The following is a 13,860-nucleotide window of genomic DNA, read 5'->3' as shown; positions in this document are numbered from 1 at the left end:
GCTGCGAGCATCACTGTGTGCCCTTGGTGGACGCGGAGCTGAGAGCTGATTCTTGTCCTAGCTGAGAGGGTGAGGACCACACAGGCCATGAGCCTTCCAGGGGCTAGTCCTGAAAAACTTCAGGAGTCCTCAGAAACATCAATCCCCTCGCCCCAGGCAGGACCACCCAGCTTCTTATCACCCTGGAGGGAAGGGGTACCATGAGAACACAGGTTTTCTAGAATGAGGAAGAAGCCCTAAATAAAACAACAACAAAATCTACTCACAGTTTTCTGGTGGTTGAGCTCCCTGACCTTGCTGGACGTTGAGTCCTGGTGATCGCGTGTCTCAGGTCCGACCCTGTGGCCCAGGCAGAGCTCCTGGAGCTGCTCTCCTCAAACCAGCTTTCTCGCGCATTTGCTTTCTCACAGATGAGTGAGTGTGGGGAGCTCTGGTCTTCCGTCCCTGTCACCACTTCCCCTCTGGGTTCCCGGTGCCACGGTGTTCTTGCCCTTACAGTTGAGTTGCTTCTCAGGGGGATCTCTGGCCAGGGCATAGGCCCAGGGGTCCTGGGATTTGGGTTCCAATCCAGCCTTGCTCTCATGATCTTGAGCAATTCACTTAACCTCCCTACACCTAAGTTTCTTCATCTGTAAAACGGGGATCAAGTACCAGCCTCATGCAGATCACCTAACAGGACATTCTATGCTAATGCTTCTTCCCCATCAGACCAGAGCTTTGAAATCCAACTGCCTTCAGGCACCAGGCAAATAACTGATGTAAATGGGTGCAGGGTGCTGGTACAGGGGAAGAGGGACTGTGGTGGGGACTATGGGGAAAAGGGGAACCCATTTCTCAGCTCCAGGCAAGACTTGCCACCTGGGAGTGCAGATCTAATTGCCAGACGTTCCAAGCATTTGGCAGATGTACCACGTCTTTTAAGAGACACTAGAAATAGTGACTTTTACGTAGTGGCTTCCAGTTTTAGAATGTTGACCATAAAGTCAAATCTGAAAGTGCTAAGTGGGTCAAATCAAACACCATTTTCAGTTTATGTCTGCTGGACCATGGGCTCCCTGAGGGCAGGGAGTGTATACCCAATGCCCAGTCCTGAACCTGATACAGTTCAAACGTTTCTCATACCTCTTATCTCAGATAGAGTATTTAATGAGAGTCTGCTTCTCCCTAGGGATACACAGATGAGTATGATAAAGTTCTTGCCTTTCTGGGGTAATGGCCTTTGATGAGCTCGTTAGATCTTTTCACCTACTGCCCCTCACAATCCAGGCCTCAAGGGTTAGATTTGGCCAGTAATTCTCAAGAAGGGAGATTTTGCCCCTGAGGTGGAGTTAATAGATTTAGCGAGTAAAATTATATTATGGTGATATTTGAGACCTGCACTTGCTGAAATATTATTCTTATCTGAAATTGAAATGTAACTGGCCATTCTATACTTTTATTTGGCAACTCTGCCCAGAGGGGACATCTGGCAATATCTGAAGATGTCACACTTGGCAGGGATCCTACTGACATCTAGTGGGTGGAGGCCAAGAATGCCATACACAGCCTACAATGCTTGGGACACAGGGATTATCCAGCTTAGTTCAGTTCAGTCGCTCAGTTGTGTCCAACTCTTTGCAACCCCATGAACCGCAGCATGCCAGGGCTCCCTGTCCATCACCAACTCCCGGAGTTTACCCAGTCTCATGTCCATTGAGTCAGTGATGACATCCAACCATCTCATCCTCTGTCATCCCCTTCTCCTCCTGTCCTCAATCTTTCCCAGCATCAGGGTCTTTTCAAATGAGTCAGCTCTTCTTATCAGGTGGCCAATGTATTAGAGTTTCAGCTTCAACATCAGTCCTTCCAATGAACAATCAGGACTGATCTCCTTTAGGATGGACTGGTTGGATCTCGTCGCAGTCCAAGGGACTCCCAAGAGTCTTTTCCAACACCGCAGTTCAAAAGCATCAATTTTTTGGCACACAGCTTTGTGTATAGTCCAACTCTCACATCCATACTCAACATGTCAATAGCACTGAAGTTGAGAAATGGCTCTAGACCCAGCCCAGGTCCCTTCTGAGCAAACCCCACTCTGGAAGGCCTTTCATTTGATAACTTTTCCCTTGTGTGTTGCGGGGGGGGGGGCACTCCTAGGAGCAAGTAATTGACAGTAAGGATGAGAAGAGACACTGGGGTATTAAGAAAGAGGGAAAAAGAGATAGGATGTAGTTGGGGCATGGGGGCCACCTGCAGCCTACATCAGACTTCTGTCTGCATGGGAATTGGGGAACACCAGGGATGAGCTAGGAAAGATCCATCAGATGCTGTCACGACACTGACTCCTGGACCCCTGGCTTTGAGGAGACCCCATCAAGAAGAAAGGGAGGCTGCCCTCCCCGCCGAAGCCTGGCTCCCCATTGCAGCCCAGAGAGTGGAAGGGCAGGCTGAAGGCGGGTCTATGAGAAATGAATAATGACTGGAGAAAAGGAGGGAGCTAGTTTTGAGGCTAAGGTGGAAACAACACTGGGAATCCGGGTTCTGCCGCTACCTGGCTGTGGAACAAGTTACTTCCTTTGCCTGGCCTCCATTTCCCCACTTCTGAAATGAGAGGTGCCACTTTTTCTAGATTCCACATGTAAGCGATAGCATGGACTTTCTTCCCTTGGGGCGATAGCTCCCAGGTCCCTCCGTGTTGCTGCAAGTGGCATTATTTCGTTCTAATGGCCGAATAATACTCTCTTGTACGTATGCTCTGCATCTTCTCTGTCCATTCTCCTGTCAGTGGACATTTAGGTGGCTTCCATGTCTTGGCTATTGTAAATAATGCTGCTGTGAACACTGGAGTGCAGACATCCTTTTGAACCATGATTTTCTCTGCATATATGCCCAGGAGTGGGATTGCTGGATCATACGGTAGCGCTAGTTTTAAAACACACATGTTGGCTGAGGACTTGGCAAAATACTCACGGGGATTTCTGTGCAGATTTTTAGAGCTCTTCTCTAAGTTGTTTCTTTTTCTTCATTACTGTGCTCAATACTCTATTATAACCTAAATGGGAAAATTTGACCAAAAAATAGATATATGTATAGAATATAATATATATGTATATTAATATATATGTAATGGAATCACTTTGGTATATACCTGAAACGAACACAACATTGTTGATCAACTATATTCTAAAAGAAAAAAGAAAAAAGAAAAAAATGGGTGCTTGTACAGTTTTCAGAGTCATCTAAAGGGCTTGTTAAAACAGACTGCTGGCCCACCCCGCCCCAAGTTTCTAACTATGTACCCTGGGGTGAAGGCTGAGAATCTGAATTCCTGACAAACTCCCAGGGGAGTTTGGTCCCAGGGGATGCTGTCGGTCCTTGTCCACACCTTGGGCAGCACTGAACAGCGTTGTGGGTAAGCGCCTTTCCTCCTCTGTCAGAGCAGGATCTCCGAGTCTTCTGGGTACCTTGGGCAGGGCTGGGAAGGCCCACAGGAAGTCCATTCTCTTTTCCCCAGGGAGGGCAAAGTGCTCCTGCCGGGGAGGTTCCAAGAGTTGGTTTTCTGCTCCTAGTGAACAGCCCGCTTCACCAGCCCTTGTTCTGTGAGGTGCTGCCATCTACTGGATGTATCTGCCCATAGCTGGGCCCAGGGCACTGCCATGTTTGGGGCCTGATTGAAAGAGGAACCTTCCCTCCAGTATTCTTGCCTGGAGAATCCCATGGACAGACGAGCCTGGTGGGCTACAGTCCATGGAGTTGCAAAGGGCTGGACACGACTGAGGTGACTTAGCACAGCATAGCACCTTCCCTGGGTGGTGTCTTTCCTATCAGGCCTCAGGGAAGCAGCCTTGGTAATGTCTAGGCCACCTGTCCCCTTTAGATGACTCAGTTTCCAATATACAGGACACCTGAGTCAACCTGGGAAATGAAACCAGGATGCTCTGGTAAGCTTGTGGGATAACATGCTATCTCCAGACATTGCTGTTTTCTGTTTTAAAAATCCTGACATTCATTTGTTAAATGGAAAAGGATTAGTGTACCTTTTACAAATTTTTACTATCAGCACCCTTTTAGTGCTAAGTTGCTTCAGTCAAGTCCAACTCTCTGTGACCCAGTGGATTGTAGCCTGCCATGTCCCTCTGTCCATGAGACCCTCCAGGCAAGAAAACTAGAGTGGGCCGCTATGCACACCTCCAGGGGATCTTCCCAATCCAGGGATCGAACCTGCATCTCTTCCTTCACTGGCAGGCAGATTCCTTACCACTAGCACCACCTGTGAAGCCCAGGTGGTTGCATAGGGCATGCTTAAGACACAGTGGCTCACTTAGTTAAACTGGGCAAAAATTTGATAGTAATGTTTGTAAGCCTGCTGTGAGACAGACACTCTTGTACACTTAATAAGGGAGTGTAAGCTGAAAGTAAGTGAAACTCTCTGACATAGAGGGGTGGCTTGAATGCAGGGTCTGGAATTGGACTACACCTGGATTTAGATTCTGGTGTGGGGCAAATCTATGTTGCTTGGTCAAAGCACTTTTTCTGATCTCAGTTTCTTCAACCAGGAACGAGGAACTTGGTCCCAGTCAACGTTTCTCAAAATTTATCTTCATCAGCATCTCCAGGAGAGCTTATTAAAGTACAGACACACTGTACAGATAGCCCATAGACACATGAAATGATACTTATCGTCATTAGGGAAATGCAAATTAAAACTACAATGAGGTACCATCTCACATGTCAAAATGGCCATCATTTAAAAGTCTACAAATGACAAATGCTAGAGAGGATACGGATAAAGGGAACCCTCCTACACTGTTGGTGGGAATGCAAGTTGGTACAACCACTATGGAAAATAATACGGTGGTTTCTTGGAAAACTTAGAGTGACCGTATGATCCAGCAATCCCACTCCTGGGCATACATCCAGACCAAACTCTAATTTAAAAAGATACATGCACCCTCTATGTTCATAACAGCACTATTTACACTAGCCAAGATATGGAAACAAACTAAATGTCCATTGACAGATGAATGGATAAAGAAGTCAGTCAATCAGTTCAGTTGCTCAGTCGTGTCCAATTCTTTGTGACCCCGTGGACTGCAGCACACCAGGCCTCCCTGTCCATCACCAACTCCTAAAACTTGTTCAAACTCATGTCCACTGAGTCGGTGATGCCATCCAACCATCTCATCCTCTGTCATCCCCTTCTCTTCCTGCCTTCAATCTTTCCCAGCATCAGGGTCTTTTCCAAGGAGTCAGTTCTTTGCATCAGGTGGCCGAAGTAATGGAGTTTCAGCTTCAGCATCAGTCCTGAATATTCAGGACTGATTTCCTTTAGGATGGACTTTGTGCGGGGGCGGCGGGGTGGGGGGGCGACACTTAATGTGGATCCTTACCCAACCTTGTTCTCAAGCTGTGCAGACCTTGGGGAAATTACCTCCTGTCTCTGGACCTTAAGTCTCCACCTCCGGAGGATGAGATGATTGGGTTTCTAGGAATGGCAAATAGATTTTACCCTGAGGGCCAAGTCCAGTATTTTGGTCATTGCTGCCTAAAGCATAATGTTGAGAAGGATTCTGAATCTAAGCTCAGGAGGAAGAAGTGTCGTGATCCACTAGTGAGGCTTCGCTGGTGTAAGAGGGGCAGTGGTGGTCGGCATCTTTGGAATATAGCTCTTAAGGTTTGGGGGGGTCATGGCCCCTTTAAGAATTTGATGGGCTGCAAGGCAAGTAGTGAAAGCACAATGGGGGCAGGCAGAGGACTGGGTGTGACATCAGAGAGTGGAGGCCTGTGGCCAGCTGGAGAGCCCTCGCCGTGGGGAAAGGAGGCTATAGGTGTGACGTCAGAGAGTGGAGGCCTGTGGCCAGCTGGAGAGCCCTTGCCGTGGGGAAAGGAGGCTATAGCTCTCGGCTCTGCAGGGGTTTGGTTTTTTTTTTGGGCGATTTTTTGTTTGTTTGTTTAAATTTATTTTCTTAATTTATGTGTGTATGTGTGTATTTTGGCTGCGCTGGGTCTTCTTGCTGTGTCCTGCCTTTCTCTAGTTGTGGTGAGTGAGGACTACTCTCTGGTTAGGGGCACGGGGTTCTCGCTGCGGTGGCTTCTCTTGTTGCAGAGCAGACTCTCGGCACACAGGTTTCAGTAGTTGTGGCTCATGGGCTTAGTTGTCCCGAGGCAGGTGGGACCTTGGTTCCTGGATTAGGCATCGAACCTGTGTCCCCTGCATTGCCAAGCAGGCTCTTAACCCCTGGACCATCATGGAAGTCCTGCTGATTGTTCCTTGAAGGAGGGAGTTCAGCTGGGTGGCCAAACCACATGATTTTTTGAGAGATCCCTCAAATCTGGAATTCTTAGATTTTTTTTTTTTAATCAAACATGCTTAAACAAACAACATGTCTTCGGCAGGATCTATCCTGTGCGCCTCCAGTTGACAACTTCTGCCTGAGGACCCTTCTGGTTCTGGCATTTCCATGTTGTCCCAACCTCTCCCTCTCTGGCCCGTCCCAGTGAGGATAGCTGGTAACTTCTCATAGATGGATATATGCACATCCCCTTACCGAGGGTAACTATTCTTCCCTTTTCCGAGGGATTTGTATTTCAAAAGAAGGGGGCATGTGACTCCACATCCATTCACAGTTGTCCCTGAAATCCATCAGACCCCACCATGGTTATTTATTGGGCCTTTTTTTTTTTTTCCTGATTACGAAAGTAAACAGAAGTCACAGACAAGGTTCACCTAGGTGAAAGTTTAAAAAAGACAGAGCTAGAGGATGGCAGAAGAGATGAAATAGAGGGTCAGTCAATGGAACCTGAGTTTGGAGCCAGACTTTGAGCTCCGGTGCCCAGGTGAAGCACACGGGTATTTCCACCGGCTCTCGGCCCAGCCCTAGCAGAAATAATCAGCTCTATAAATAACAATGTCGACAGGGCCTGAGGGCAGCTCTGAGACTGCCAGGCTCAGGAACCAGAAAGAGTTTAATAATAGCCTCGGTTTGTCTCTCACCACTGGGCTCAGACAGCAGTGCAAACAAAGGCAAATGACATCTGGGCTCCCAACCAGGACCTGCATGTGGCTGGCGTCTTCAATAGCGAAGGACTGGATTTTCATTTTCCAGCTGGGTTCTGGCAGTGGGAAGCAAGGGGCAGCACGGTGGTTAAGCAGTCCACTGCTTCTGGACTTTGAAGCGGATGGACCTATTCCTGATTCTGCCACTGAATCGCCATGTGACTTTGATCAAGTTACTGGATTTCCTTGAACTTCAGTTTTCGCTCACGCTAATGTGTGTGTGTGTGTGTGTGTGTGTGTGTGTATATTAGTCGCTCAGTTGTGTCTTTGCGACCCCACGGACTGTAGCCCACCAGACTTCTCTGTCCATGGGATTCTCCAGGCAAGAATACCAGAGTGGGTTGCCATGCTCTTCTTCAGGGGAACTTCCCAGCACAAGGATGGAAGGCGGGTCTCCTGCATTGGAGGCAGATGACTTACTGTCTGAGCCACCAGGGAAGCCCTCCCCTTGTACTAATACCACCTATCAACTGATGGAAAGCCATATGGACATATCAGGAACACGTGCAAACACAAGAGAAATAAGGCAGATGCAGTTGCTGTCACTAAGACTCTATCCCCCACAAAACTGTAGGTGGCCTCCTCTGAGTCCCCTTTTCAACTTGGCCTTGATATTGGCCCCTAGCCTGCCTTAGGCCTGCCCAGCTCAGTCCTAGCAAACAAGCAGGCTAAATCATCCTCCCATCATTGATATCTTATCAAATTCCTCATCACCCAACCGTGATGTCTTAGTCCTTGGACGGCCTTTGGCAAGAATCCCATTAGATCAGTTTAGCAAGAATCCCCCTGCCCTCAAGGACTTTTCCTAGTAACTTTCCATCCATTGGCACCCCCTCCCTGTTCCTTGGCTTTAAATCCCCAGCTGCCTTTGCTGTGCAGTGAATCCCCTATGAATGAACCTTCAAGCTGTGCACTTTCAAAGATGCAGACACGCATCTGTTTCCAGCAAGGAACCAGAACCGGTGCCACCAATGTCAGGTGCGAGTGAGATGCAGCTTGCCCTCGGTCTCCTATTGCTGAAGATCCTTCATCTCTACCATCTCCTACCTCCTCTCCCTTATCCAGGCAGTAACTTTTCTTCCCTGTCCACCCGATGCCAGTCCCTGTATACCAGCTGTGGTACTGCACTACTGTACTTTTCAAGGTATCAGTTCAGTTCAGTTGCTCAGTCGAGTGCAACTCTTTGTGACCCCATGGACTGCAGCACGCCAGGGCTCCCTGTCCATCACCGACTCCTGGAGTTTACTCAGACTCGTGTCCATTGAGTTGGTGACGCCATCCAACCATCTCATCCTCTGTTGTCCCCTTCTCCTCCTGCCTTCAACTTTTCCCAGCATCAGGGCAGCTCTTCGCATCAGGTGGCCGAAGTATTGGAGTTTCAGCTTCAATCTTTCAAGGTATTGTAAGATTAAAAATGTTTTCCTTATTTTCGTGTTTTTTTTAATGTACGCATTATTTGCGTGCTAAGTATAAACCTATACAGCACTATATAGCTGCTTGTGTTAGTTGGGTACCTAGGCTAACTGTTGGACTTACGAACAAATTGGACTTATGAACACACTCTCAGAATGGAACTTGTTCGTAAGTAGGGAACTTGGTGTATTTGAAGGTGAGTCCCATCTCCCTCCTCTGCTGCAACATTCCTCTCACAATATTCCTGAGCTAAATCTTCCTCACTGTTTTAACAAGAATCAGAATAATTGTTCTCCAATTTCCCCAACTGGAACAAAAAATGTGAAAGTTAACTCAAGAGAAATAAGCATCGGGTAGTAAATCCTACATTCCTATTATAAACTTCATACTATCCCAGTACCTGGCATGAATACCCAGTCCTCAAGTATGTGTTGGATGAATAAGTAAGGAGTGTCCCCAGGCTGGTAAAAAGAATGAGAGCCGTAGTGTGTAAGAGCTGAGTTCTGCCCACTGCCTTAGCCCAGGTGTGGGATGGTTTGTGGAGGAGGAGCATCGAGAGTCGGGAGATCTGCGTCTGGTCCCTGGGGTTGCAGCCTCAGTTCCCTCATCTGTGAAACGAGCAGGCTGCTTTGGTAAAGAGCTAACTTTTTTTTTTTTTTTTTTACTGTAACCCATGAAAAATTCAGTTTGCATTATGACCCAGTACATTTATAACATTCACACTCAGCCATAAAAAAGAATGAAATAATATCATTTGCAGCAACATGGATGGTCCTAACGACTGTCATACTGAGTGAAGTAAGACAGAAAAATGTCATATGATATCATTTTGTATGTGGGATCTAAAAAAAGGGTTATAAATGAATCTATTTATAAAACGGAAATAGAGTCACAGATGTAGAAAACACACTTATGGTTATGGGAGGTGGGGACAGGGTGGAAGGATACATTGGGAGATTGGAATCAACATATACACACTGCTATATATAAAATAGATGGCTAATAAGGACTGTTTAGCACAGGGAACTCTACTCAATACTCTGTAATGACCTACATGGGAAAAGGAATCTAAAAAAGGGTGGAGAGAAGAAAAAAGCAAGGGAGAAAGGGAAAGATATAAACAACTGAAGCAGAGTTCCAGAGAATAGTAAGAAGAGATTTTAAAAATCAAAGTCTTCTTAAAAGAAGAATGTAAAGAGGTAGAGGAAAGCAATAAATGGGAAAGACTAGAGAAGAAAATTGAGAAGAAAATTGTCAAGAAAATTGAGGGCATTAAGGGAAATTTCATGTAAGAATGGCACGAAAAAGCACAGAAATATTAAGGATTTAACAGAAGCAGAAGAGATTAAGAAGAGGTGGCAAGGATACACAGAAGAATTATGCAAAAGAGGTCTTAATGACTGGGATAACCACAGTAGTGTGGTCACTCACCTATAGCCAGACACCATGGAGTGTGAAGTCAAGTGGGCCTTAGGAAGCATTACTACAAACAAAGCTAGTGGAAGTGATGGAATTCCAACTGAGCTATTTAAAATGCTAAAAGATGACGCTGTTAAAGTGCTGCATTCAATATGCTAGCAAATTTGGAAAACTCAGCCATGACCACAGGACTGGAAAAGGTCAGCTTGCATTTCAATCCCAAAGAAGGGCAGTGCCAAAGAATGTTCAAACTACTGAACAGTCGTGCTCATTTCACACGCTAGTAATGTTATGGTCAAAATCCTTCAAGCTAGGCTTCAACAGTACATGAACTGAGAACTTCCAGATGTACAAGTTGGATTTAGAAAAGGCAGAGGAACCAGAGATCAAATCGCCAACATTTGTTGGATCATAGAGAAAGCAAGAGAATTCCGGAAAACATCTACTTCTGCTTCATTGACAAAGCTAAAGCCTTTGACTGTGTTCAGTTCAGTTCAGTTCAGTCGCTCAGTCATGTCCAACTCTGCGACCCCATGAATCGCAGCACGCCAGGCCTCCCTGTCCACCACCAACTCCCGGAGTTCACTCAGACTCACGTCCATCGAGTTCGTGATGCCATCCAGCCATCTCATCCTTGGTCGTCCTCTTCTCCTCCTGCCCCCAATCCCTCCCAGCATCAGAGTCTTTTCCAATGAGTGGATGGAAAAGGAGTGGAAAGACACTGAAAAATTTTTAGGGATGGGAATACCAGACCCCCTTACCTGTCTCCTGAGAAACCTGTATACCGGTCAAGAAGCAACAGTTAGAACATTACATGAAATAACCGACTGGTTCAAAACGGGGAAAGAAGTACTACAAGAGTGTACTTGTCCTCCTGCTTATTTAACTTCTATGCAGAGCACATCATGTGAAATACCAGGCTGGATGAATCAGAAGCTGGAATCAAGATTGCTGGGAGAAATATCAACAACTTCAGATATGCAGATGACACCATTCTAATGGCAGAAAGTGAAGAGGAACTAAAGAGCCCCTTGATAAGGGTGAAAGAGGGGAGTAAAAACCTGGCTTAAAACTCAACATTCAGAAAACTAAGATCATGGCATATGGTCCCTTCACTTCATGGCAAATAGAAGGGGGGAAAATGGAAGCAGATTTTTATTTTCCTGGGCTCCAAAATCACTGCAGACAGTGACTGACTGCAGCCTTGAAATTAAAAGATGCTTGCTCCTTGGAAGGAAAACTGTGACAAACCTAGACAGCATATCAAAAAGCAAAGACGTCACTTTGCCGACAAAGATCCGTATATTCAAAGCTGTGGTTTTTCCCAGTAGTCATGTACTGATGTGAGAGTTGGAACATTAAGAAGGCTGAGTGCTGAAGAATTGATGCTTTCAAATTGTGGTGCTGGAAAAGACTCTTGAGTCCCTTAGACAGCAAGGAGTTCAAACCAGTGAATCCTAAAAGAAATCAACCCTGAACGTTCATTGGAAGGACTGATGCTGAAGCTGAAGCTCCAATACTTTGGCCACCTGATGTGAACAGCCAATCCATTTGGAAAGACCCTGATGCTGGGAAAGATTGAAGGCAAAAAGAGAAAAGGGCAGTGGAGGGTGAGATGGTTGGATGGCATCAGTGGACATGAATTTGAGCAAACTCCAGGAGAGAGTGAAGGACAGAGAAGCCTGCCGCGTTGCAGCCCATGGGGTCGAAAAGAGTCAAACACAACTTGGCAGCTGAGCAACAACAACAGGCGATGAAAATTAATTAAAGAATAAAAAAAGATTAGCATTCAGGACACAATACCATATTGGCCCAGCTGACCTTCCTCCCGCTCCCCAATATGCTTTAGTTCTGTGGGTCTTTCCAAGGGAAATAAAAGTGAATGATGCAAGATCATCTTAGACTGATCTAATCAGAGGCAGACATCTCTTCAGGACTTTTGTTCCCAGGAGCTCTGCTTTGGTGAAGAGCATGTGAATTATGAGCTGCGTGGAGCTGAGGCTAAGCCAAGATCAGGTGAGGCTGTTGAATGTGCAGAGTGTGCTCCTCTCTGAATTTGTGATACGAAGATCCAAGTGACCACCATCCCTAATATTTCCTTCCCATGATTGAGTTTGCTGGTCAAAACATCATTACTTCAATTATTGGATGACTTGAGACTTGATATTTGTCCTTGAGATAGTCCAAGTTTTCCATTAGCTTTTGTAGCAAGTATTAGTAAAAGAGAAAAACTGTGCTTAAATAGTAATTTAATTATTTAAATAACCAACTATCCAAAAAATAATATTTATATAGTGTGTATAAAATTACAATATCAATTTCATGTAACAGTAATAATCTCCTTTATTCTCTTTGAATCTACTATTTTTAAAATGCTATTTGTAGCCAAAAACATACTTTTTAATCATCCACGAGTGGGTCACAAACTGAAATCTGCAAACCCTTCTTAGACAATAAATGCTGGAGAGGGTGTGGAGAAAGGGAAAACCTCTTGTAAGGTCGGTGGGAATGCAAACTGATACAGCTACTGTGGAGAACAGTATGGAAGTTCCTTAAAAACTGACAACAGAACCACCATATGACCCAGCAATCCCACCACTGGGCATGTACCTAGAGAAAACTGTAATTCAAAAAGACACACGCACCCCAGCATTCACCGCAGCATTAGGTACAATCGCCAGAATACCGAAGCACTTAAATGCCTCTTAACAGAAGCACAGATAAAGAAAACGTGGTATACAATGGAATGTTACTCGGTCATAAAAAGGAACAAAATTGGGGGCATTTGTAGATGTGGTTGGACCTAGAGACTGTCATACCAAGTAAAGTAAGTCAGAAAGAGAAAAACAAATGTCATATATTCGCACTTGGAATCTAGAAAAATGGTATCGGTGATCTTATTTGCAAAAAGGAAATAGAGACAGAGATGTAGAGAACAAATGTATGGACAAGAGGGGAAAGGGGGGCAGGCTGAACTGGGAGACTGGGATCGACAATCCCAATAGTATATACACTATTGATACTATGCATATAACAGATAACTAATGAGAACTGACTGCATAGCTCAGAGGACTCTGCTCAGGGCTCTGTGGGGACCTCAATGGGAAGGAAATCCAAAAGAGAGAGGATATATGTGTGTGTGTATATATATATCTGATTCATTTGCTGTACAGTAGAAAGTAACACAACATTGTAAAGCAATTATATTCCAATAAAACTTAAAACAACAACACCACCAAAAACAGCCCTTGCGAGAGGCCCTCCTATCCAGGTCTGGAATTCTGAGCTTCCTGCATATCCAGGCTTCCACATCTTTGGTTATCCTGCCATAGCAGCCTGCAACGCCCTGTCCCTCTGCTTCTCCGTTTGGTCTGGACTCCTTCCCAGACCTGGTGGTAAAGGACCTGCCTCCCAGTGCAGGAGACACAAGAGACGTGGGTTTGATCCCTGGGTCGGGAAGATCGCCTGGGGAAGGAAATGGCAACCGGCTCCAGTATGTTTGCTGGGAAATCCCATGGACAGAGGAGCCTGATGGGCTACATGTAGTCCATGGGGTCACAAGAGTCAGACGCGGCTAAGCAGAGCACCACCACCTTCTTCCAGGTCTAACCAAATCCTTTCCCCTGTAGGTCTTCCCTGCTAGGTCAGGAGTTCCACTTCTCAACCTGCTTTTGTTTTTTTCATAAATGGCTATATTTTTGTCTGGCAATTAGCTAGTCGTTACGCTTATGTGTCTAGAGCTGCGCTTAGGTCTATGGAGGAGTCAGAAAGGCAGAAGACTCATTCAGGGTCCAAGTGCTGACACGGAGGGATCAGCAAGACACGAGGAACAGGGGGCATGAGCAGGCAGCCTGGAGGGGGTGGTGGGGGAAATATCCTGCAGAAGCGGGGAGGGGAGAGAACCCGCTTTTCATTTCCCTGTTCAGAGAAGCGGAGGATGGGCGAGGAGAGTGAAGGCTGAGGGCAGAAGAGCACAAAAGCAGGGGAGGAGC

General features: G+C 46.0%; 2 protein-coding genes across 31 annotated transcripts in view; one reads left to right on the top strand and one right to left on the bottom strand.

Moving 5' to 3' along the window:
* The window catches only part of CNR2 (cannabinoid receptor 2), a 36,517-nt gene extending 35,784 nt beyond the window's left edge, over positions 1-733 (bottom strand). For 4 of the 28 annotated variants that reach the window (XM_069578978.1, XM_069578969.1, XM_069578953.1 and 1 more), the window contains exon 1: positions 267-416. The gene's annotated coding sequence lies outside the window, so the exon portion shown is untranslated. Of the gene's footprint in view, positions 1-262 lie in introns of all 28 variants that reach the window. The other 24 variants (XM_069578963.1, XM_069578957.1, XM_069578976.1 and 21 more) reach the window with 15 other exon arrangements.
* LOC138434374 (protein SET-like) overlaps positions 1-13,860 on the top strand; it is a 35,163-nt gene that overhangs the window by 1,912 nt on the left and 19,391 nt on the right. The window lies entirely within an intron of this gene.

This window comes from Ovis canadensis, chromosome 2 (genome assembly GCF_042477335.2).
Source record: "Ovis canadensis isolate MfBH-ARS-UI-01 breed Bighorn chromosome 2, ARS-UI_OviCan_v2, whole genome shotgun sequence".
Taxonomy (NCBI): domain Eukaryota; kingdom Metazoa; phylum Chordata; class Mammalia; order Artiodactyla; family Bovidae; genus Ovis; species Ovis canadensis.
This window is presented reverse-complemented; position numbering and strand designations above follow the sequence as displayed.